The sequence below is a fragment of the Cyanistes caeruleus genome, chromosome 6 (genome assembly GCF_971803275.1).
Source record: "Cyanistes caeruleus chromosome 6, bCyaCae1.hap1.1, whole genome shotgun sequence".
In the NCBI taxonomy this organism is placed as follows: Eukaryota; Metazoa; Chordata; class Aves; order Passeriformes; family Paridae; genus Cyanistes; species Cyanistes caeruleus.
This window is the reverse complement of record NC_141706.1, coordinates 55,283,827-55,311,023: the sequence shown is the minus strand read 5'-3', so window position 1 is coordinate 55,311,023 and position 27,197 is coordinate 55,283,827.

The window sequence follows — 27,197 nt, the reverse complement described above, 5'->3', positions numbered from 1 at the left end:
ACAATGCTGCAGGACACAAATTGCTCAACATTTCCTGGGAACACAGCACTAAAACCTTTGGGTTTGGATGGAGGCTGCACCTAAGGAGAAAGTTAGTTCAGATTTAATTCTGATTAGTTCTGTTCAGATTTAATTCTGATTAGTTCTGAATGTGCAAAATAATTTGAAAGTTACTATGAAATTACTGTCTTTTGAAAAACAAGGGAAAAACAGAAAGTGTTACTAGAAGAATGGAATTCACAAAAGAATAATCCAGAAAACTTTGATTATTAGTAACTAATTTAATGGAAAAATTATCAAAATAAATTACTGCAGAGAAGATAAAAACTGATCAAAAAAACCCAGATCAATTCAATACTTAGGATATTGTCCCTAAGGAGGTTTTTTTCAAATCCAACAATACTTACACTTTTTAGTGACAACTTGGATGATACAATAAAGAATAAATCTATAAAATCTGGGAGGAATAGCAAGAAGGAGCCTAAAATTCAAACCAACTTCAGTAAATTAGAATAATGATCCAAAACCAGAAAGAATACTGCTTCATACAGGGATAGAAAAAGTAATGTTCAGAAATCTACAGTGAGCAATAACTGGCTATGGTAGTGCTGGGTGTAGTGCTGAGGGGATTACAGTAGATCTGAGGAGGAACCAATGCTGGTACTGCAACAAATGTGAATGTCATCCTGGAATTTTTAACAGGAATATCTCAACAGGAAGAGACAGTTTTCTCCTCAACTGGAAATGGAATACGCTCAACATAAATTGTGTCTATCTAGGACACTTGATTTAACCAAGACATAGACCAAATCTGAGTAAGTGTCAGAAACAGCAAGAATCTTAGAAAACAGGTGCTGTAAAGAAATTCTGAAAGGACTGAATGTGTTTGGGATAGAGAAAAATGAAGAAGGAGCATGATGAAAACCTTCTAGCATATTAAAAATTATTTTGAAGACAGTAAGCAAGACTGCTTTGTCAAAACACACGACAAAAATGATTTGTTAATTTGCAGGGAAAAACAAAAAGATGTTTAGATATGAAAAATCTTTCTAGATACAGGACTATAAAAAGAATAGCCATGTTAACTAAGAAAAGCACTATCTTGGAGCTTAGGTAAACAGCTCTCAAGGTGATTATATATACATTTTAAGCAAAGAGATAAACAGACCATGTTAAGTAAAAATGTAACTGAGTCAGCCTAAAGTGTAAGTTTCCCTATGCACCCCCTATAAATAATTTTCTCTTAGAAATTCAATTTCTCTGGGTTTTTTCCCCACTTTTTTTGACCCTTTTGGAGGCAATCCTAGAATCTCATCATTTTAATGTTCCAAACTACTTTATATTTCCCCATTTGTCTCCTTGCCACTGCTTACTCCTAGGTGCTTGCTTTCCTTCAACACCGCTCACTGTTATTGCACTTTAGATACAAAATGATAATGTTATTAGAACCTCTCACAATCAGTGAAAAAATTGAAATTGAGAAATTCTTAATTTAAAAAATTAAGAGCTTCAGATAAGACCCTAAAATGGATCAAGTTTTGTGATTTTTGCCTACCAAATTACTCAGTGCCAATTTTGAAACTCCAGATGGTTTCTGAGCTTTCTCTGTTTTTATGATTTCTGTCAGAGGCACCTCTCTTTGACTGTTCTTTGACTATTGACATGCCATTCAGGTTTTTATTTACAATTTTATTTGTGCTTCTTATCATATGGACAAGAGACTGCTTGCAGCTAATTATTTTAATTCTCTGGTAGCTAAAGCCACATGTAGTAATTTCAGTAGTCTACTGAAATAAGAAAAGTCTGTTTCATTTTCCTTCACATGTTCTTAATGGACCCCATAAGCACGCTCAATCATAAGAAAACTCCACAGGCACACTCAAAATAAAGTCTTCATTTGTGGTTAAAGCCTTGTCTCTGCTTGTGGCACAAAATTGTCATGAAAGCAAATTCCTGAGTTTTTTTCCATAAGATTGTCTCTCTTCTACTAACACCTTAGTATATTACCTTGGGAATATGTCTTAAATTCTCTCCGTTGTTACCAGCTGAGATTGGCCCAGTTAATTAGTGATTGTAGTTTTGTTGGTACACTTTTTGATTAATTTTTTAGACCTGATAAATCAATATATTTCAGTTAGCAATATTTGGTTAATATTATATGTTCACAATTTATATTAAATAATGTAAAGATTGACACTGTCTGTCTAAAATACTGCTTCTCTGAACATGGACTGGTGCATATAATAAAAAATATTAATAACTTGGGCTTGGACATAGTGAGTAACTATTACAGAGGCATATATATATGGTAGAATGTAAAGTCTCTTTCATCCATTGCAACTTTACAGATTCAAAGTCCTCTCTCACAGCACAAAAGAAAAAGAAATATCAAAGCAATTAAACAAAAAAAAAATATTGAAACTGATAACATCAAATACACGACAGAAAAAACCCCAACTTGTTACCCTGAAAACAGTTTGGCAGGACTGAACTAAGTTAATTATAAATGTACATGTATAAAAATGTACATAATATCAGATAAAATATTCACAATCTAATTAAAACAATCCATATAATTCATCAGACTGCTGGATATAAATCAATGGGAAGGCCTTGTCCAAGCACAATGTTGGTATGCCTCAGTTAACGTGTGCCAATTAGCAGATTATACATGTTGGCAGAGACAAGCAAAGGACGAGTTCAGCTTGTCCTGAAGGCAAAGTTCAAGTTAGGTTTTCTGCTAAGCACAAAATTTATGTCAATGTCTACCTAAGGCCTGACAAATTTTGGATTACACTGCTGTCCTGGTGTTCCTTATAACCTCCACTGATGCAGCTGCTGCCAGATAGAGAGAGGATATTGGACCAGAGAGATTTATAAATACTCAACCTGGCATCCTGGGTAACAAATCTACAAGAGAGCTGCTTATGAAGTTCAGGATTCAAGCCATACCCATTCACCATGACCAATTTTTTTTCCAGGAGTGAGTGATCAATCACAAATATCAAATCACTCTTCTGTTAGCAGCTAAGTTTGTGATGTTCTTCTAAACCTTCACAGTTCTTCTACAAAAAACATTTTTATTTCCTAAAGTGCATCACTTTTGAGGGTCATCATTTAATGGATCATTTTTTTCCCTGAATTACATGGAAATACACAGTGTCAGAATCACTTTTACTCAGCAATAACCATTGGTTAAGCCACATGGTATTCCCATAGTAAAAGAAATTGCATGTATTTTCCCTTGCAAACTTTTTCTGTGAATAAGATTTATTTTTAAAAGAAAGAGAATGCATATGAGTCAAAAGGTTCATTTACAAGGCTGTCATGGAGACAGCATTTTTAAATAACTACAGCTACATCAAATGATAGTCATCAAACCAAACAAACTAAATGCCAAAATACTCTGAAACCTAAAAATAAGAGCCAGGTCTAAATTACTCTAATTTCTAAGGCTTTACAACATTTCAAAAGGTAAGTCACGTTCTGAGTGTATACTCTTTGTTTTTTTGTACTCTTGAAGAGCAGTGAAGTGGTTTGTGAATCAGGCTTTTAAGACATTTGGCTGCAGCAAAATTGTAATAAAAAATGCATAATATGTACTTAAGAAGGAAAGTAACACCTCTGCCATAAATTGGTTCTTTGAAATATTTAAATTAAAAAGTCTAAAGCATGCTATGCTTGCATAAAATAGAATTAAACAGAATGTAACTTAGATATGTGAGTTTCCGCACAGAGATAAATTTAAAATTGGGAATGCTCAAGGAAAGGAAACTTTATTCAAGACAATATCAACATTGTTAGTGGAATTTTCTCAGATTCAGGGCTTGGGTATTTTTTCATTCTCTGGAAGATCTTTCCATTGTAATTCATGGAAATTATCACTAACAATGAAAAATTTCATCATTTACTTTTGTTCTTTTTAGTATAGTGGAGAAATTTCAGTGGAGAAAATAAAAAAAAGTCTCATTTAATGAACAGTAAAGTATATTTCTATGGTTTAATACCTTGTTCTAATTTCTAAACACAAAACCTGAAAGTCCTTAGATGATGTTCCCACTCAGGCATAATTCCCACTCAAGTAAACTGGCATTTTGCCACAATAAAACAAGTAACATAAGAATTCAGCCATGAGACTGTATCAGTTTATTGCAATATTTCCCTACAGACCACAAACAAAACTGTACTCTGGATGACAGAGGAAGGCTGCCCAGCACATATGCAGTTACTGGAATTCTGCCAGCCGGGCAATATCCATTGTATTTCTTCAGAGCAGAGCAAGAAACATAATTTGATTGGCAATCAAAGCAGGACAGAGTCAGTTCTGCAAGCAGGAGCATTTGTCTTTCTGAGTTCTACTTTAATATATTTGGGGAAATCATCCAATTTAAAACAGGATGTAGGAAAAAGACATCTTCCAAGTTCAAGAGATTTCATCTAACTTCCAGCAACCAACTAATTTCAAAACTGGAATCTGTTCCTTTGCAAGAATTATGTTTGCTTACAGTTCCTCTGTGTCACCTGAAGTTCAAATGGACTGTGGATGGGGATCTGAGACCATATATGTATATATATATATATATATATATATATATATATATATATATTTAAACTTAGAATGGTAAGAATACAGTTTTCTGAAGTTGAGAAGGATAAAGAAAAGTTAAATTGGCTGAAAGCAGCAAATTCCCTTCCTTCTACATGTGTGTCCCTCTCGTCTATCTTGAGGAGTTTGTCTGTTCCATTAAGGGAGTTTATGCAGAACCCCTGCATGTTTTGATCTGAATTCTTATTTATTTCTCTCAGTTTATCCTCTTGGAACCTGTGGCTATTACTAAATTGCCAAGGAAAGTCCTGATCTAAAATGAAAACCACCTATATGTGCTATAAATACAATACAATTAACTTCAACCATGAACTTAATACAAAATGCACCAACCCTCTTTTTTTGTATTAACTATGACTTCAGAGGAAAGAATGTGTATCTGTAAATGTATTTATTATTGCATTCATTCTGTATATCACATACACAAACAGAATTATTAATGGCTGCCTCTCTTCCTTCTCTGTATTTTCAGTGGATAATATTCACCCTACCCTTCCTCTGTGTCTTTTCTTATTCAAAGCCACTTCACTATGTGTATGACTCTCAGAATTTCCTCAAATAAGAGCAATATTTATTAACTGTCTAATTAAATGCATGTATTATGTAGTTTCTGTTAGTGTCATGATAGTAAGAAGTCTGTCAGCATTTCCCTTACAAGCTCTGCTTTCAGAGGTTTATAATTACAGTGTAATTTTTCGTCTCCCACTACAAAATTTCAGCTTGAGGAGAAATATTGTTCCATAAGGATTTACTTTCAACTGTCCAATACATAATATTTAAATATGGAACCTAAATTTTCATTAATTTTAATGAAATCCATAGTATATCAGACTTCTTTTAATTTTTGTGACTTAAACACAGAATTTTTGTTCAAGTTATTCAGAATTGTTCCTTTTCCTAAACAGCTCTTTAAAAGAAGCTGCTGATCAAAGGCATCACTTTTAAGTATTACAATTTATATGGTCATTACAAGCTTAATGATAACTTGATTAATCTTAGCAGAGCAGCAGGTATTGTCTCTTGGCTAAGTTCATTTTTACTTGTCTGCACTGAAAATGTCTGTGGTCATTACTGTTCCACCTTGGCTTGGCCTCTCTCACTACCAAACCTATCAGCCAAAGTGAGAAAAGGAATAATCTGCCTATGTAAGAAGTGAAGAGGAAGTCTGAATTGAGACACTGGTCATTGATTTCAGGAGCATCCATTGCTGGGAATATCCCTCTCACAATTGCAACACCAGTTATTCTGTATTTTCCAGGCACAAATGTAGATCCAGCCTGTAACTCTTACTTTTGCATTCATGCAGCTTATATTCCAAGTTAAGGATTCAAATGTGGTTGCTATAAACTGCACTATATAGAAACAAAATAACTCAGCCATACTTAGACATATTCACATTTATATTCAATGTTTACATTGCAGATAAAATTTTTGCCAAATGGAATTTTTTTAATTATATAGAAAAATATTTCCTATACGTATGCCCAGTAACACAGCAATCACTGAAACACTTAAAAATGCCAAAGTTGTGATTTTTTTCCCTAGCTTAATTTTGTCTGAGGCCTACACATTTAAACTTTAGGTATCTCCATGAACTAAATTTCTTCTAAAATTTGACTCAAGTTTGTTTAGGTCCTCACTTCATACTAGATCAAAAGTGTGGCTATGCAGCTGCAAACTACTATCAAAGGATCCAAGTAGGTGATCTGTGGTCGGATCTACACTGGCCTGCAGTTTCACTTGTTCTTTTCCAAATATATCAAAATTAAATTGAGTCTCATTCCTCAACCAGCACAGACTCACAAACGCTACTCTGACCTTTCAAACAAGATATTAAGCAGTTCCAGGTTAGAAAGATTTCTTTAGTTTTGACTGGCAGCCCCAACTGAGAATGCTCTTAGTGTATCAGAACAGGGAAGTTAAGAAACAAAGCCAAATATATTTCTGTGAGATGCAGTTTGGCTGCAGTACATGATCTGAGAATGGAATTTGATGCAGCTCTGAGAAGAATCACAATTTTAGCACAATGTGTTTTACTGTTGCCTTTAACTACCTGTTTCCTGCCTCCATCCATGATTTCTTTTTTTCTTTCTCTGAAGGAGTGAAACTTCCAAAGAGGAAAATACCTCCTTCAGGGTTGCCTATGTCATACATATTTCTCAGAACATGAGTATAATTTTATATAGATATATAAAGGCATGTTGGCCTTAAAAAACAAAACAAAAGAGGGGGAAAAAAAAAAAAGAAAAAGATAACTGAACAGCCAAAACTTAAGTATTCCAGGACATCTTCTCTAATAGTTTTTGGGGTTTTTTTATTCCAGTGAAGTAGTACACGAAAACTCTGCTGGGTGAACACAGAGATTGAGGAAATCAAAGGCCAGAAGGACTCTGGGTAATTTAAAGTGTGTTGCTTCTGCATCACAGTCTAACCTAGATCACCTTCGATTCACCACTTCAGCAGCTTGAGGCTGTACTATAATCTGCTAAAGTGTCTTCACACCACACACTCCAACGTTTCCCTCACTGGGCTCTTTCTGTCCTTGGTACCATCTGCCTTGCAAAGGTGTCCTCAGAAGTCCTCATTCTATGATGACTCCTGTGGAAAGACCTTCTTCCCAAAGAAACTTCCATTTTAAGACCTCATAAGATCATTCTAGACCTTTTAACAGGACAGAGCAAGATCCAGATTTCATACTGAATTCTTTGTCCCTCTTTGCTGCACACTTGGCTCATTTAATATCAGCTATCAGATTTCAGTGATGTTTTTGTTTGACTCATAGCAGCAGGAATCAAATAACTAAATATTGCACCTCATCTTATTTTAAAAGAGAACTAACTACTAGCACTCAGAATTGTTAAAGAAAGTTTCAACATTTGTATTCTACCTTTTAAAAAAACCCTAAGTCAAATAAAAAGAATTTCAAATGTATTGCTTTTTTAGTCAAACTCCTCATTTTTGCCAGTGCTCAGACTTGGCAATAGTATTCAGCCCAGCAATTTTACAGTGCATCTGAGATAAGGAGAGATTAACACTCCATCAGATTTGCCAGCAGAAGTGCACATGTAGCTGCCCTCTAAACCCTCTCATGTTGAAATGATAGGGAGTAGGGCTTTTAAAACACAGCTGATTTTGGCCAATGTAAGTTAGGGAGGAAAATACAAAAGAAAAAATTATACAATAGACAGAAGTTATGGTAACTTTGTTGTGACCACTATGGCAAAGGCATGGAGGATCATTTCAACCTGCTAAGCCATGTTCAGGTGCTCAAGACCACCAGAATCATTTAAGACAAGGCACATTGGGACCATTAAAATAATATTTGAATATCAGGCCAGGTACCTGTATTACTGAAAGCCTCTTAAATACAAAATTTTTTCATAACTTTAGACATTAATCTAAAAATTGTATGTATTAGTTTTTATTTTTGATCATTAATATCATATTATAGCATCAGGAACTGATGCTGAAGTTAAAACATTTAAAAGTACTTTTACATGTCACAGACAATACCTAGATTTTATAGAAGTTATGCTGACTCATGTTTTTTCTTCCCAGACACTAAACAGTTAATATTAATTCAAAATTAATTTTATGTTTCACAATGGGATTCTCTGTTGCAGCTTTACAAGGAATTTGTAAACATGTATATTAGCAAATCTGATCTAACTGCAAATATTTTCACTCACATTTTCAGACTATTGACCTCCAGCATATCTCCATACATCACCTATGAGCAGAAAAGAGCATAGCCAAAAGTCATCCATAAATCTGATCTTTTTTAATATAGCTGCCTTGTCCCTTATTTTCCTTATTATTATGTGACTAAGAAGTCCATTAAGAGTTCAAGCACACAATTGATGGCCCAAAAGAGCTTTTCTGTCACTTATGAAATTTCACACGAGCATAACCATGGTCAGAATCACAGTTTTCTGTTATAGAGACTGTCCTTTGGGATCTTAAAGACAAAGAATGGGGAAGGAAAATAAAACCAGGAAAGAGTAATTCCATATTAAAAATTCATTAAAAATACTTCTATGAAAGTCTATAACTGCATATGTAGACAGAGTAAATTGATTTACTGTATTAACTTCCTTATTACTGAGAGATGTTTTCACCATGGAGTTTTATACAGACCAGGAACAGGACAGCCTGCAGCCGCTTGCCCAGCCTTCTGGAAAATGTTTTCCATGGAATTTGCCACCTTGAACTACTTTATTCAAAAAAATCCAAAGGATTTATATCGGGGCTTTCCAAACATTTTTTGCCAAAAGTCTTAATGTGTGTCATTAGAGCTGCCAAGCTGTACATAGCATACAGAATTTCTTGCTGGAGTTTATAGAATCTGACATAAGAATGTTAAAGAAAACAGAGCACATATATGGAGAGTGACAGCTGATTATTTCTTTTTACATATTTTTCAAAGTATCAATAAATCCATCTGAAATTTCATGGGCTTGAGATGTTGTAAGAGCAGCAAACCACAAATTATAATTTAGTTTCATTTGCCTTCTACACAGTTTCCTCCCAGCCCTGAAAGAAATTTATACAGAACATATGCCCAAAATGAACTTTTAATAATCAAACAAATTTCAGCTTTCTGGAAGGCCTAGAAAGGTGTTATCAAAAGAAAATTATAAAGTAATATTCATTTCACCAAACACACAGGACTATTGAAATATAATTTCTATCTTAATAATTCAGAAGGATAACTTAAAGAATAATGTGTTTGATCCACCACAGAACTTAGGCACCTGCAGTTTGCTGCTGAAAGTGCAAATCATGCCCTGGTTAACAAACAGCATAAAGCACCAAGTTCAGAGACCACCTTTAGCCACAATTAAAGGGGAAACTTATGATTTAAGGTAAGATATTATACAAAGCTGGTCATAAAGCTTGCCAAACTTTAGTCATTTGGGCTGAAATTATTTCGTATCTGCTTCACATAGTGACTAATTCAGGGCAGGGGCTTTATTTGGTCACTGCTGGATCTTATGGTTCCCCTGAGGAAATTTTTCCTCTCTTGGTCACTTCCTAAGCCTTTAGTATAACTGTGTTTTGCACATGCTCAACAAGAAACTCTCCAGAGTTCAGCTGCTCCTTAAATAGTTTGATCAAAAAATATCTAAAAGCCATTTTAATGTCAGGATAAAATTTGTCTTTACAAGTGATTGCCAGAAACAGTTATGACCACAAAGAATACTGATGATGACTTATGACTTGGTACTGTTTGTGTCGGAGTTTATTGTGGGTTTTTTTGGGGGGCTGAAGGAGTTTGTTTTGTTTTGTTTTGTTGTTTTTTGTGATGGGTGTTTTGGTTTTTTTTCTCTGATTTTTAGTTTGGTTTGGGTTGGGGTTTTTTTGGGTTTTTATTTGTTTTAGCCAGATCCCTAGAATCCATGCCAGTTACCTCTGAAGACTGGCTCAGAATGTGTAAAAGTCAGGTTCTGTAGTGCAGGGGGAGAGAAAAGGCTGCTGCTGGTCATCCCCTACGTGTCCTCCCCTCCTTTCAGAAGCAGCAAACATGATTGTCCAGACTTCCCCTCCCTGTCTTACTGTTACTTCTGTCGACTAAAGAAAAATCCAACTGGGACTACAGTTCCTTATCCCTTTAAATTTTGCCTACGGAACTGAAAAGCTTTGAAGTGGCTCCGAACACAAAGCTGGCTCCAGGACTCTCCCTCCTGTGTTCTCAATGGACCATATGTCTCACAGCCTGCAGGACAATGCAAATACAGTCAGTTCAAATACAGATTGAACAAATGCTAAGCCTACTGGAAGAGCAAGAGAGAGTCTGTGGAATAACCCAGCATTAGATACAAATTGGAGGCTGCTAAGGAGGGAGAAGAACACAAGGAATAACTTCAAAATAAATAAGGCCTAGGGTCTTTCCTTGAGATATTTTGAAGCCATTCCTCACCTCCCAGTAATAACTTGTGCTTGGAATGCCAAGGGAAACTTGGAGGTACATTTCTGCTGTAAGGATGTTCTGGAGATCCCAGGATTCAGCTGAAACTGCCTTAGCCAAGTCCTATGCTCTGTACAGGCAGGAATGGCTAGAAAATTTGGACACACAAAAAGGGCTAAATTTCTTTTTAAAATCTCTACCAGTACTTCCCGTGCCATAAAACTGGCACTTAAGCATCTTATCCCAAATCTGAAACGTAAAATGTCTTTGTTCATCTGCTGCTTGACTTCATCAGAGACCTTTCCAATCATCTTAGTTTCACCCAGTGCATTGACTTCTGCTTCCAGATGCAAAAATTACTTCAATCTGTATGGCTCAGTGCCCATCTTCAACTGGAATCCACAAGAAAGGTACACCTTGCAGAAATCTTCTAATAAGTTTAACCTACCAAGTTAGCTGGACAATGTAAGGTTATATTTTGCAATATCGTTTACACACTACTTAAGCAGAGAAAATAATCTCCAGGGCCTCCAGTATACTGTAGTACAGCTCATCACAAAACACAAAATTCCATTAAAAATAAATATATCCAAAAGAAAATCTTTATTAATTAGTGACATGCTAGAAAGAAAATATTTTGTCTTCCTTATTAAAAAATTTCTATATATTATATTCCCTTGGAGCCTGGCATTTAAATATAGTTGTTTTCTTTGTTTCCAATAACATCTCAGCCACAATTACTTAATAAATTATAAATCACAATGTAGTTTTTATGTAAATGCATTTTTGTGTTCAAGCATGGGATTAATGTTTGTTTATGCAAATGAACAAAGGATATTTTCAAAGAGGTTATGGTTCAAATCACAGCAAACTTTAAAATGTTTTACTGTATTAATGGTTGAATAGGACACTGTTCTCTCTGACTTTTTTTTCCTCAACAATTAATAACTTGTTTTAAATGCACCTGTTGCTAATACGTAATTTCTCTTTAATGCAACTTCAGAGCAAATAGGGTCCTTTGACAGTGTATAGTTCCTGCTTGATGTTGCATATAATTCTTATAATATTCTGAATGGCATGTGCTAATTATTTAGCACAATAGCTCATCTTATGGAGATGTAAGGCTGTTAGAGAAGGGTGGCAATTACTTAGGGTGGGAACATCAACTTTTCTTGTAAAAACCAAAGTGTTGAAGGAAAAAAATTAAATTTAAAAAAAAGGAGGAAAAATTAACAAACAGCCTAGGAGCATTGGAAGGGTTAATGTTTCAAAGTTTTTGTTATCTGTAAGGCTAGATGTGAAGCTTGCAATCCAAATAGTAAGAGCTACAAATTTCTATGTGTTGTACTGAGGCCAGATTCTGCTCTTCCCAGATGTCTGACCAAACATAAGTTCTTGACCCACCTCCCTTAAAACCGGATTATAAGAGCACACCTATACACTTTATGCAGAGATGTAACCTTGACAGGTCTTTAAAGCACTTTCAAAATACACACACACACACATAAAATAGCTTAAACTCACACAGAAGAGAAACCAAATGAAACAAAATCAAAGCAACAAACTAAGCATTTCACAGAACATATCATAGAATTATTCAGGTTGGAAGGAAGCTTAGAGATCTAGTTCCAGACTCCCTGCCATGGTCAGGGACACCTTCCACTAGACCAGGTTGCTCAGAGCTCCATCCAGCCTGGCCATGAATGCTTCCAGCAATGGGGCATCCACAGCTTCTCTTGGAAACTTTTTCCAATGTGTCACCATCCTAACAGTAATTTTTTTTCTGATCTCTAACCTAAATCTAGACTCAGTTCAAAGCCATTACCCGTTGTACTATCATTAGATGGCCTTGTAAAAAATCCCTATTCACCTTTCCTGAGGACCTCCTTAGGCTGCTGGAAAGTGCACTAAGGTCTCCCTGGAACCTTTTCCTCTCCTGGCCAAGCAACTTCAGCTCTCTCAGCCTGCCTTCATAGGAGAGATGCTTTAGATTTCATGGCCCTTCTCTGGACTCACTCCAACAGGATCTCCTTCTTCTTGTGCTGGGGGCCACACAGCTGAACACAGCACTCAGTATATACACTTACAGGCTTATGTTAGGCCTAGATTAACAAAAAACCTAACAACCTGTATGTGGAATAATGAAAATTATGAAGGATGAAGTTTTTTATTTTTAAAAAGGTTACCCCTTATGGTTCTAAGTTAGCTTCTGGCTAAAACAAAGGAAGAAATACTCAAAACCTCCTTTAGGCAAAGATGGAATCATGACGTGGGGGACTAATCTGGAGATTAGGAAAAATTTGATGGGATATGTACAATTTAGGGTCTAAGTCCATTTATGATGATTGATCCTACTGCTTTTAGTGCCACAATCTTGTCAGAAAGCTCACAGAGAGAAGCTGGATATTTGAGCTAAAATCAAGGTAGACTAAAAAAATATACATGGAATACAAAACAGACATAAAAAAAACAGAACGGCACAAAGAACACACAGAAGGGAAAGACTCTCAGATAGTACTCTGAAAACCCATTACAGTATGGAGAGACTAATGAATAAAATCCTATGAATATTCATTTAAATCTAGATATGAACACTCTCCAGACCTCTTCCCAGAGTAGTCATGCAATCAAGACTTATTAGCTCAAATTTTCGGGGACAGTGGATCTTCAGCCACTGTGATCTATAATTCACTGAGATAGAGTTTAAAAAAAAAACACTTTCCAAAATCCTTGCAGCAGAAAGCAGATTAAAAGGCCTTCATTTATCCATCTGAAGTACAAACAAGGCCATGAAAATCACATCACAAACCACTAAGTAAGTGACATATTTTACATTTCTGTATATTAGGATTAGTTGTAAGTTTCAGGTTAAAAGAAAAGAGTGGGGAGGACTCCTCAGGAAAAGCTGATTTCATTAATTTCTAAGAATATAAGAAATGGTGATAAAATTGCAATTTGCTTCTGAACATTTTTGTATAGAAGAACTGATAAAGTCCACCAAATAACTTAAATTCCAAGTTGTAGTAACAGACCTTAGATGCTATTTTAAATATGGGTTGAGCCCACAGAGAGGTCAGAAAGTCAACACATAAACTGGAAAAGGATAAACTACTATTATCTTAAACTGCTCTAGATCATCTTTGAGACAGGACTCAACATAAAAAATTCCAGCTTAAGCTGAAATTTTACAAGACAGCTGAGACAGACTTCACAACTAACCATATGCTGAGCATTTATCTACATTGGCCTTCCTGCTTCCACTGATGATGTGAATGTTAAATTGCCACTGACTTCTAACAGAACCAAATCAAATACTATAATTATACATTTTGGGCTATCTGTGCTGCACTGTATTATTATCTATAATTGATTATTCAACTCAGTAGCTATTGTTCTTTAAAATGCTTTTGACACGTTGTAGGAAAAGTGCTATATTAAAGAAAGTTGACGAGCAGTGAGATTTCGGACATTCTGCCACATGTAATGATGAAGCTGGTGCAAACCAGACTAGTTCCCTTTCCAGAAAGTCACACCCAAATTTCTTGAGACTGTGTTCCACACAGATAACCTTCAGCTAAGAAACAGACCTTGCTATGCTGAATATTGTGCAAATGTATTAAGAGAAAAAAAAATCCCAACTGCTAAAATCTTCTACATAGACAAGAAAAATATTTAGCTTGGGGGAAGAAAGGTGGAAAAAATGCAGAGCAATGAGTTATTTGCCAGAGAGGTATATCAACTTGAGTTTAAAAAGCACAGCCTAGCTCGAGTTCTGGATTTACCATCTTAAGTCATCGTAACAGAATCTTTTCAATCAAGAGTGAATCAACAGAATCACAGACAGGGAAAGCCTGGCTGTTCTTGTCTGCCTCTCCCCGCCTCCCATCCTGGGACAACCCCCCTGTGGTCATGTGGCCATGTAGTGGACTGGACCAAAAAACAGTCCTGGAAGAAAACTAGTGATTTTCCTTTACTGGGTTAGTATTCAGTTTTTGTCCTCAGCACTTAAAATATTCAAATAGAATTTCAGGCTCTCTTTAAAAATCCAGTCTCCTTTAAATATCTAATAGTTAAGCACTCATATATCAATTTATTTTGCTAAGCACAGAAAGTTGTTTTTATATTTCCCTTTTTTATATGCCAGTAAAATAAATAAGGGTTGGGTTTTTAAGCTATCTAAAACTAGTAGGCTTAGTTCCAAGTAGCCTTAGTATTTACAAGAATGCCAAAGTAATGTCTACATTATTTTCAGATTAAGAAAAGAACCCTAAGAAAAAAAATTATTGTTGGAGTGTAACAAGTTTCCTAATCACAAAAATATTTATTTTCATGTCTTCAGAGCACATACTATTGCTTCCCATAATTACAAATGAGATTAAATGTTAACCAATTTAAATCTGTCAAAATATTTTAATAAGTGGGGCAGATGTTCTGTTTTGTTAAGTATCACTATTTACTTTATGAGGTAATAATAACCTTACCTTTCCTCTGCAATAGTTAACAGTAAATGGTTAGAGCTTGCCAAAGAGCAAATAAATCATTACACTAAATACAGGTTGTCAGGCTAGTTTAGTACCTTGTACACTCCATTTTGCTTAGATAAATGGCTTAGAATGGGATCTACTCTCTGTACAGTTTTAGAGAAAGATTCTAGCTTTCCTATTGTGTGTCGTTTCATATCAGATTTTAAGAAAGGTACTATATCAGTATGCAGATTTCACATAGGTGTACTTACTTGGGTTGACTTCACATTTGTACAAATGTGAGACAATCTGCAGACCTCCCAAGAATATCCTTACAGGGAGTATTTTTGTAGAAAGACTCTGGATTTGGTAAATAAGTAAATACACCAATGCAAAACTCAAGAGAGGTGAATAGTGTAAAATCAAGACTCTGAAACACTCCTCAGAGTTGTCTTTGATTTAACCATATTGGTACCATTTATAGTCAATCTTCATCGAATTTGAAATTGTTCAGCTCCAGTAAAATGCACAGACAGGTTTTAAAATTATTGCTGAACACATTAAATGTAGATGCCCTGTTTTTCTGGATAGATGAGTCATTTTCAGGACTAAGCATAAATGGTCACTGACTGACCACTCAGTCCAGAGAAGGTTCCTGTTGGGGCTATTACACAATTCAGACCCCAAGAAAAGCCACCTGTCAGGACTTTATATGGTCGTATAACTATATAGATAATATCTGCATTTTGCACAACTAGACATATTTGAAATTTTGTATGGAACAATATTTGTACAGTTATGCATTTAGAGTCACCATTTCATTTTTCCCCCACTTCAAAAATACTGAAAAGGAATAATTTGGAAAATTATGCAAAGCTAACAGCTAATAATGGTTGAAGGAAAGAGATCACAAGTTCCATTGGCTGACATTTGTATAAACTATTTGCAGAAAACTTGAGAAAAGCAACTCCAGCCATGGAAAGAAAGATGAGGTTATGAGTGATCTGGGAACAAGGAAAAGGTCCAATAAATTGGCTCACTTATTCACACTGAATAATTCAAACAGCTTGACTCAACACTAGACATACTCCTTGCTCCTTTTAAAGGATTAAAATATTCATGGTTTCTTCTGTCAAATGCCATTATCACTCTGTAATGTCAGGAGCAATGGTTATCTTCCCAGGGCTCTATGAGGCTTGGATGTGGGTCATCAGCTCCAGTTGTGGAAGCTGCCTGGCAAACACTGCTCCTACCTGTGGTCTCAGACTCAAATCTCTGTGTCCTGCTGGCCCTAGCAAAGGCAAGTGCAAACCCTACCTCCATCTTTATGCCCATGTTCTAGTGCCACATAAGCACTTTTGTGCTGCCTGACAGCACTGTGCAGTGATAGCTCAGAAAGAAGGACATCTACTCCCTATCATAGTAGTGACAAGATTACATTGTTAGACAATATCTTTATCTTAGTAAAGAAAAGGAAATTCCATTTTTCAGCTCAAGAACAAAACTTGCTTTGCCTCTCTCCACAGTTGGACACGCAAAGCCAAATGGGAACAAGTGATGACGAGGAAGAGGGGTGCTGAATCAGGTATTTTATGTCACAGAAAGCCACTACAAGGGGTTATACAGAAGCCATTAACTTCCTTAAAGCAGCTATTGGCATCTCTCCTCAAAATAAAAATACAGGGGACAAGGCGCTAATGTGCTGGAGCACATTCCCAGCCACAAGCTTTCACAGATACTCAGAGGACATCTTTTCTTTAACTATCAATGTATCAATGCATCAACATTGCAGTCCACTTCATGATTTGCAAGATGGACACACTTTATAAATTCTTTAAGGATTCTCTGTGCATTTGGTAAATTCCTTTTTAATACAATCCAACCTGTTCAGTTTTTCAGTAGATTATTTTCCCCTTTCTTTTAAAGACATCTTAATTAGTCTAATCCTGACTGGTCTCTTTCCAATGTTCCTGTTGGCACAGTAGGATTTCAATTAACATTCTGCTTTAGCACTGCAAATGCCCTTGCTCAGAGTTTTTTGGGTTTTTTTTTAATGTGCTATTTTGGATGCCATCTCTGTTCTCTTTTCTTCCTCAAAAATTGTTCCGCTTCTAAAAGGTTTTGGAAGCAGAGGTTGTTCTGTCAACTTGTGCTTTCTGAGCTTATCAAGGAATAGCCCACCATTTTTTCTTTTTTTTTTCCCACTTGGGTGTTATAGTCCTTGTGTGTTCTGGCCACATCACTCATCCCTCTTTCAATCCCTTCTGGTTTCAGAACAGCAAGTTCATGCTTCTTGTCCTCAGCTTCAAGACTCTTCAAAACTCCACCCTTCTTTATTTGTCTGTTCTCATCTCTAATTGCATTTCTTTTTCTCTTTTTCACACACAAATACACAGACACACTCACACTCTTCCTTCAAATCCACCAACAATAACAATCTTCTCTGCTGTTTGTCAGCTTCTCTCACATACAGCTCCACCCTGCCCCTCACACATGGAGTGCCCTCCCTGAACTGAGCTGTCAGGCAATTGTCCTCGCTTCTTTGAAATCTATCCTTAAAAATCCACCTCTGCTGCAACGTCTAAAATAAATCAGCTAATTAATGATGGTTATTTTGAGGGGCAGATGGAATAGCTGACATTTACTTTACAATAATAATTAAAAAAAACCAAAAAAAAACGCTTTTGTACAAGTGTGAGTAAGTATCTTAATCTGTGTTAGACTGCTCTTCCAAAGGGATGGCAGTATGGATGGAGCGGTGCCTAAATCCTGCAGCCTGTGCACATCATCCCTGGCTGATTTTAGATCATGGGAAACTCTCTCTTTCTCTGTGTTTCACCTGTTTTGCATATTTAAACTATAAACTCTGCCAGATAGCAACTGTGGATATGTCTACTCTGCATATCATGTAGGAACTGATAACCTTTAAGTGGAATAGGAGAGACAAGTCCCAGCAGTGTGGGCTTAATTTACTCAAAAAGTATTCTGTATTATGCAATATATATCCACAGTAATTAACACAATGACAAAATTATCTTAATTGAATTATCTTGGAAATGCATAGCTTAAATAAAAATAAAAATGCTGAGCTAAGTACCTTACTACTACTGCAAATACAATTTAACAATATTTTTGTTTAATCCATAAGCCTGTTTAACCCAGATATTTAAACATAGGGCCTTCAAAGACACTGCTACCAAAAGTATCCATTTATGTTGACTATATTTATAATTGCTTACAGGCAAACAAATTCTTGCTGTGAATCTAAATCTGCAAATTTCAGTTCCAAACCAGACTTCTGTAAAATTCTGCTACTTTAATACAACTGGAAACCTCATCTATTAGGCTAGAGAGACACACATCAGCAGCTAACCTGCATTTGCTCTTTTCATTGTTCTTGGCTACAGAAATTGGCACACCTTAACCACATGGGCCCAATAAACCAATCAGACCTTTCTGTGTTTACTCATCTTCTCTGGAAAACTAGCTTATGGTTGTGGTACATCAGTTTTCAGTCACTGAAAGGAGTGCAAAATATTGAGAGATTGACAAATCTGGTGCAAAATGAGAGAATGGCAGATGAAGAACAGTGATAAGCCAGGATTGTTGCCACTATAAAACTACTTCAAATGGGAACAGATAATCAAGATAGAAATCTGCAGCAAGTGGATCAAAGTTTTCAACTGTTCCAAAATATATAGCTAAGTATAAAGTAACTAGTAAGAAAAATTTTATTTCCACCCCTTATATAGTGGCTGAATGGTGCTGCTGCTTTTTGACTTCTTATTACATTCCTCTGCTTCCAAAAACTACATTAGAAAATGTGAAAACAATAAAAAATAAATAAAATTTAAAAGAAAAATAATCCAGGAACGTGATACATTTTCAACTCTGCAGTCTTACAGGAAAGCAACCCAATCCATCCTCCCCATGGGCACTGAATGCTGACATTTCACAAGATTTCACAAGAGATAGGTACAACCATATGGAGACCTAAACACCACCTGAAAAGCCCAAAGGGTCCTCCTATTCCAATTCCAAGTGTCCCTGTTCACAGATAATCATTTTATGGCTGCATCAGGATTTTCCATTCCAAGGTAAGGCCAGTCATCTTCTATGTAACACCTTCCCATGAGTTTTCATCAGGAGAAACCTCACCCATGAGTTCTGGGATAAAATGGAGCACTGCAGGAAACACCCAAGCAATTCTGCCAGGGTGGAGGAGGAAGCTAATCTTTCAATTACTGTTTGCTCTGTACAGGGATCAAGGGAACATAATTTGTGCCAAACAGCTCAGAATGACATAGTGCACAAAATCACAATTAATCTGGCATCATCATCCTGCAATACCACTGGGTTATTAGTTTTACCTATCAGGAAAATATCAATGTATTGTTACTTCCTTGAGAAAACACATGAAATGAGGTGCTTACACACCTTATATTTTGAGCACACCAACCTATATATGTATTTTTTCTTCTCTTTTTTTTATTAAAATGATGTCTCTAACAGGTAGGGGAGGAATACAGAACTGGTAATGGTAAGGAAAAGAAGTGTGTGGGATCTTTTTTTGAGCATAATTCTTCAGTACATTAAATGAGACTAACAAAAGAGAAATTAAACATAATACTGTGCCATAGTACTATGACATAAGTGTCAACTTAGAATTTCAAATACAATGATAAGAGTCTTCTAATAATTATATAGGTGGCAAACAAGGCTTTAGGGCAAACATATGTGGCAAAAAATTACTAATGGCATTCTAACAGAAAATCAGCTATGACCGACCCCTCCTATGCATCACACTCTGGTAGGGTCAGCTTGGTGGAAAGGTTAAGAGCAGTTAAACACTGACCCATCCCTCCCTAGTCTTTTCCATATTCATAGGAAACTATCATCCATATTCATGCAACAAGATAAGTACCTTGAACATGCAGAGGTTAAAAAAAAAATTACTCCTTTACAATCTTATTCAGTGCCATGACACTAATTCCCAGAGCATGGATCAGGACATAAATTAGTGTGTCTCTAAGGCTGGGCAGGATGGGTGAACAGAAAACATAGAGCAGCCCCTGGGTGACACTTAAATATGGAAAATATACACTCTGAAATCCTGTAACAAATCCACAACTCTTGGACATGGGTAGACCAAAATGATTTCACAATTTGAGGCATATGAGTGCCTTTGCACAGATCCACCTGCATACCTGTAAATACAGGGATATCTGGAACCTGAATTTCCAGCCCTCTCAGGTACGTGGCATGAGAGGCCCAGGGCTGTGATATGAAATCTTGGGCCAGTACTCTCAAACAATAGAATCAAAAGGCACATCCTGTTGTCACTGAAATACTGAGGTTACTTCTACTTCTTTTTTAGGAGAGAACTATCTAATAAAATCATAGTGTTTTATGTACCTCTTCTTTTGGCCTTTACACTTCTGGTGGGTAACACTAAATGCATTTGGAGTGGAAAAAGGCTCAGAAACACTTGGTCCTTTTGCAGAACTTATTTTCCATGCATATCGTTTCATGTTTTCCATGAATTAACTCTCCAAACATGAGTTCTCCCTCAGTATTTCCTCTGTTTCTCTGTCTTCATTTCTATCACTTATTTATTTTTAATTGCTTAATATTAACTTTATAGTGAATTTATATTTCTTTTGCCCTATGTTTTTTCAGGTGAAAAATATATCCAATTAACTGGTCGTCCCCCCCAAAAGAACTTCTTTCCCTGCCTGCAGAAACAGAAAATAATGAACCTCACTAGAATAATATATTCATAAAGTAAATGCTAGGTTCATTCCCTGCCCATTTCTTTTTACAGGAAAAAGTTATCTTCTTTCTTTCCATTCCTACAGAAGTATCAGCTCCTTCAGTGCATTTCAGTAGGCAAAATGGCTCAATTTCTTGCCACCCTACTCATCATTATTATTATAAGGGTGGCAGAGCAATAGGGGAGGCTAGATGGTGAAATTAATAGATTTCTACTCTACTTATTAGGTACAGATTTATACAGCATCTTTGCAGGCATTAATTTACTGATTTTTAAATGCAGATTCTGTCTTCCAGGGTTCAGTCACAGAAGCACAGGTTTCTGCACTGAAACTTTGCTGAGGCAGAGGTCTGAAAACTTGTATTTATCCAGAGCACATGGAGGTACCTCAGCCTCAAGTGACTAAAAAACAAATAAATGAAAAAATTGAAGGAGGACACAGGTGACCTTGAGTGCTGACAGGGCAGAGCAGAGGGGCTCCCTGCCACTGCACCTGAGCCCCAGCACTGCCATCCACACCTGGTGCTCACAGATGCAAAGACATGCCCAAGGCCAGGGCCAGGCTTTAGAGGAGATTATGGGAAGAGGGTGGCTGAGGCCCAAGCAGCAAAAAGCCCTTAAATTGTCTCTGAAGATTAAATGGTTCCCTTAAAAACTCCACTCCTGTTTGTGATATACAGCTAGGCTGGAGGGCCCCTTCTAATTCCATCCATTGGTGTTACAATACTCGTGAGTCTCTGCCGCTGTCGCCGCCTTTCATTCCCTACCTCACACTCCTTTCCCCCTTCAAGGACACATGTAAGGTCTAAGCACATTGCTGCCTTTAAGAAATGGTATATTTATGGTGCCCTACTTAAGCAAAGAAATTATCTTGTTCCAGAGAGGTGAGAGCTTGCTGAGCCCCTCAGCTCAGCCAGGCTGACTTCAGAGCAGGAGAGGTTCTTCACCCCTTTGGACTGGTGTGTTTTGCCCCTGAGGCCAACGTGTTTCCCAGCTATGCTGCAGACACCAGGCTGCATGGGGGTAAGACAAGCAGGTAAAGCCCAAACCAATTCTGTAGCTCCTGAATTCATATTAGGACTTTTACAGTTTTCTCATCTTAGATTTTAAAAAGTCAGGTTAAAAAAAAATAATTATTAATATCTGTTATTATACTGTGTGTTGTCTAATTTGCCACTTTCGTTTGCATGAGTTACCAAGTTTCATAAAGAGCACTGAGAAAGTTTGTAAATATGTAAGTAAATATTTACCTCCCTTGAGAAACACTTTTTGTCACTATCTGCTGCAAAGGGAGTTTATTGATGAAATCAACTGTCCTGAATGTTTTAATTTAAATAGGAGCACACTATTCTTTATCTGTATGTACAGGAAATTCTGAGTCTGTCAAAATTTCATAGATTTCTTTTGATGAGGAAGAAACCATGCAAAAGTAAATGCTGATTAAAAAATATAAACTTTAAGTAATTTGATTTCATCTTTGATTCCATAGCAAGATTTTTTTGCTTCTTTGTTAGCACTAAAACTGCGCTGTGAAATCGGTCACTGATAGAAGAATTAGCAGATACCACACCTAATAAAAACTCTAGAAGGAAATAATTTGGAAAGAGTTGTGGCTTTCAAAATTCAGGATCTCTTTCTAACTAAATATCTATGTGAGAACATATTATTCAGAGTTGTCTTTAGACAGTAAAAATGAAGTGAGAGCAACAGTGAAGGCACACTTTAATAAGAACAGACAACTTAGCATGGTATTAGTCTAGGGTATTTTTCCTACCTGGCACATTGGAAGGGTGTGGAGAGAGATCTGAGACAGTTGGTCACTATCAGCAATGCAGCAAGGTCACACCGTGTTACCTACTGAGACTAAGCTACCCTATTTTTACCAGTATTCAACCACCCCATGCAAAGCACCATCCTGTTCCAGGTCACACTTGCCTGGCTCCTGTGTGCTTGCCACCTCGAAATGCTGACTGTCCAGATTCATGGTTGCTGCTAAAGGTTATCACAGATTGCTGAAGCTGAAACACATTTTATACGCACAAGTTTTAGCCCTATCTCTCCTGCAGAGAGTATTTGACCGTTGTTTTACTGACTATACACACTTTGTGACCTCCTCTCTGGACAGACCAAATGGCACATAGAAGCAACGTTGGTGACAGAAGCTTGTTTGTGCAGTAGAACACACCTTCAGAGAATCCCAAAAGATAATGGGAGTATTATATGAAGCAGGGGAGAACAGCATGTCACCAGATGGGTCCTAGAACATCTGCCCATTTAGCAAGTCAGAATTTGTTGATTAGAAGTCCTTCAACAAATATTGTACAGTTTAAATATTTTTAAGAGGGTCCACCTGCAGAATTCCAGAGGTCTATAAGAAACTTATACAGAGAAACTCTCTATCCCACTTTGTGCTCCGTTAGGAAAAACACAGGGAAACTCCTCTCAGCAGTCTGAGCTATGCAACTTGGAAAAGCTAAGTAGACACACTGAAAGCAGAGCAGTAGTTTAGGTTAAAATATATATTACTTCCTGGGATTACACATTTTTCTGTTTATTTTATGTTTCCATTTGTTAATGTATCTGTAGTGTATTCTTTGCAGCCATGGCACATTGCAAGGCAGCAGTTCTTCCTCCCACTAAGCTACAGAAATGTTTCAGTTCTTTGACAATGAGAATTCTGGAGCCTTTTGCTCAAGTAAATCAGGCATTTCAGGATTCATGTAGATTCAATGCTTCTCATAGAAGTTGTACTACATAGGCTTACTTGTCCTAGGGTATTGAGAGCCTTTTAAAAGCCTCTTTTGGATAATAACACACTAAATAGTCTTCCTTTCTCTTTGCCACTGAAACTTCCAGTTTTCCACTTGGATCCCAAAGTTCAGTAGAACACAAGGTTTTAACCTTGTTTGTTAATTTTTCTCCTGAAAAGACTGGGCCACAGGCTGGGGGCTCTTTTTCTTCTCAATCTCTTGTTCAGCATGGCTGCAGAGGAAGGATGCTTTAGCAAAGTGCCCCTTTGCTCGTAGTAGGGAATTTATCAGCAAATGTGGATCCCAGCCTTGCCAGATATCCCAGCTTCCATGGACAGCATTAGCCCACTGACAGAACACTCCTGCCAGTGAAAGCAAGGGCTTTTGGCTTCTGAATCTATGAGGTCTGAACATCAGCTCTGGAGTCTGCATGAGCCCTAATCTCCACCATTATTTTTTATTCTAGAATTCTCTAGTCCTGTAAATAACAAAGCTCAGTCTGATTTTTACCCAAATCTATTTGTGCCTTTTTTAGGATTACATTTTTTAAAAGTCCCTCCACCCCCATCTCTTGTAATCAATAGAATGGGATCAATATCTAAGGGTCAAGACCTTTTCTTTTTCCTGTGGCTAAGCTTTTTCCAGCCTTGCATTTTAAATAAAACCTGTATTCCCAGTCATCTTTAAAAAGGATAGGAGGAAAAAAGACAGCTGATTAGTGTCTCTCTTTTAGGTCTTAGGGTAATGGCTGCTTTTACCTTTCTAGTTTAATTCAGCACATTTACAAAGCATTAAATCTGTCAGTGTGGCATTAACTTCTATCATGTGCATATTAATAGGAAGAGTAATCAAAACATCGAGAGAGTTTGGGTGTTAAAACTGGTAATATTTTCTTTAAGTGCTAGTACACATTTGGCTTGGAAGGTGCTCAATATTGCAAGGGATCTCTGAAGTAAGATTTATCTCCTATCTATATAGAAATGTTTTGTGGTAAATCTGCTCATTTGTACCCCAAAGGGCATGACTTTGTCATCATGCTGATGTTTTCATAGAACATATTTGTAAAACACAATTCCTAACTTTTCTTGCTTCCATTAAGAAGAATGCTGATTAAGTAGAATCAGCATGTAAGAAAATATTTAGCAGCTGTTCTCTTATTGAAAAATCATAAATACATGGAAAAATAATTGCACATACATTTTATGCCAATTAGCAAATATTTCTTTTAATTAAAGCATATTGAACATTACAGCATAGTCTTAGTATTACTGAAAATCCATATAAAATATAGGGATATTGTAAGGAGAGAGAAAACATCTCCATCAATATATTAGGAAGGTTTTGTTAACGAGGCAGCTGAATGGGTTCAGAGGGATTCCAGCTTTTTGTGATTTTTTTATAATTTTACCTCTATATATTTTACATCTTTCCAGTGCTCTCATTAAAAAAAAAAAAAGAAAAGAAAAAAAAGCTGATTTCACTTTAACTAGCACAAAGGATAGGAAAACTACTGCCTTACTATAAATTATTTGCAGCTTCAGTGTTGCCAACATATAACAGCTGTAAATCAAGGATATATTTTGAAATATCCTAAATCAGTTTTTACAAATCAACACTCTTAGTAACAGCTTTCAAAGAATAAAAGAATACAGCCATGGGAATTCATATTTATGGCTGAGGGTAAGTATGAATTAAATGTATCTATCTCACTTATATTGCAAAGTACTATTATTCAATGGTCCAAAATATTACCAATTTATCCATATTCTCTTTTTATTAGGAAAGAGTTGCAAAACCATGCAGGTTTTAATGCTGTAGATAATAATAATCAGGAAAATAAATACTCCCCAGTGAGGATGAAAGGGATGCATGCTACCTTCTCAGAGGCTCAGCACTGCATCTTTAGGAAAAGAAGTATACACACAAGAACATTGTTCTGGAACACAGTAAAGGAGTTCACTGTCTTTGTCGACTGCAAACTAAGAGCCTTTACTCTACCCTCCTCTGGTATCTAATCATTTTTGCCTTGCACACACCACCTACACACCTAACACTTCACTGACAATGGTTTGCCTTTCCCCACTACCCCACAAACACAATGGAAAGTTAATTGAATGTTTTATGCTTTAGCAATATCAAAGAAATGAAAAGAACGCAGGTTTCAACTGTATTTCAATAATAAGTGCATTAATTTTTACCTTTTAACTGACACTTGTACTAATTTCCTTAAATGCTCTTTTTTACTCTTTTTTGATCTGTCTGGCTTTGTCGGGTCTGATGATGAGGGCTTACTTCAAATGCAAAAAGATTAGCTCTCTTTCCTTTAATAGCACAATTACAGCTTGTGTGATGTCTAAATCATGAAAGATATCAGGGACAGACTTCTAAAGTCGCATCAGTTTATTAAAAAAATGGTAGTAATCATTTTAATATCAAAATTACTCTCATTTCCTAGTGGCATTTAGGAATTGTTGGGCACGCACACACATACAGACAAAGATTAGTAGCCACTTACTTCTAATTTGATTTAGATAATTGTTATAAATAACACAATGAAATTAAAAGGCTCTGTGTTGCATTTTCACCTCTACCCAAGATGTTGTTTAGGCACTAAAAGAATATTGCCACATCAAAGGAAGAACCAAGAGATCTGGTTCGACATTTTAAGATATGCCAGAATCTACATCTCATTTTTGGATTTAGTTCAACACGGGACTTAGCACTGAACACGAAAGAATAAATGTGTCTTCCCTAAAGATATGTAATACATTTAATCCCATCAATGCTTAGTCTACTTTTTAAATCCTGGATTTAATATACTTTACCAAGAGAGGGCAAGATTAAGATACCCTTTCTCATACTGGATCGCACCTACCTCGTCAAGATTACCATTAGTTATATTACGATGGCAAGAAAAGTCCTTATTCAAGATGTGGGTCTGCAAATGATGAAATAGAATACAAATCTAAAGGGAGAAGGAAGATTTAGCTTGCATTCCAAACTGGCTTTGAATCACTCACATTCATGGAATGGTCATGGCCAGCTAAGGTAAAGAGGGATAGCAAAACTTGGACGAGGTAGCAGCTATCTTCTTCAATATTCCCTAAAATACTGTATTTCTGAATTAAAGACCTATAAACAATACTCATGCCCTAAAACATCTATATAACACATTGGGTGATGCAGGTGAAAGAGGAAGGCTGTTGCAGTAATCTTTTTCAAATATTTCAGGATCTTGTGGCTATTAAACAGTAGTTGCAAAGGAGAATTTGATAGTTAAATACAGGAGTGAAAATACAAATTGCTTTGGAAAGAGCAAGTACTAGCTTTGATAAATTTTAAGTTCATAACAGATAAAGTAGAACAGTTTGACCCATTGTCAGTCTATTTTAAGATGAACATTTGTTAAATTCTAATGAAAAAATGTAGCACTTAAACTTTGGCAGAAGGACAATTAGTTTTTTTTCCCTGAATTGAATAAAATCACAAGGCAGTGATTTTTGCTTTAACTACAAGCAATAAATATGAGCTGCAACAGACTCTAACAGCTACTGGCCATATCTACATGGATACAAGCAAAGTTCACTTCAATTTCAAGCACACAAAATTTATGGTCTACACCATATAGCTTATCATGCATTAAGCCTGTACATGCAAGAGCCGATTTTCTAGTGTTAAGAATAACTTGCACCTTTTT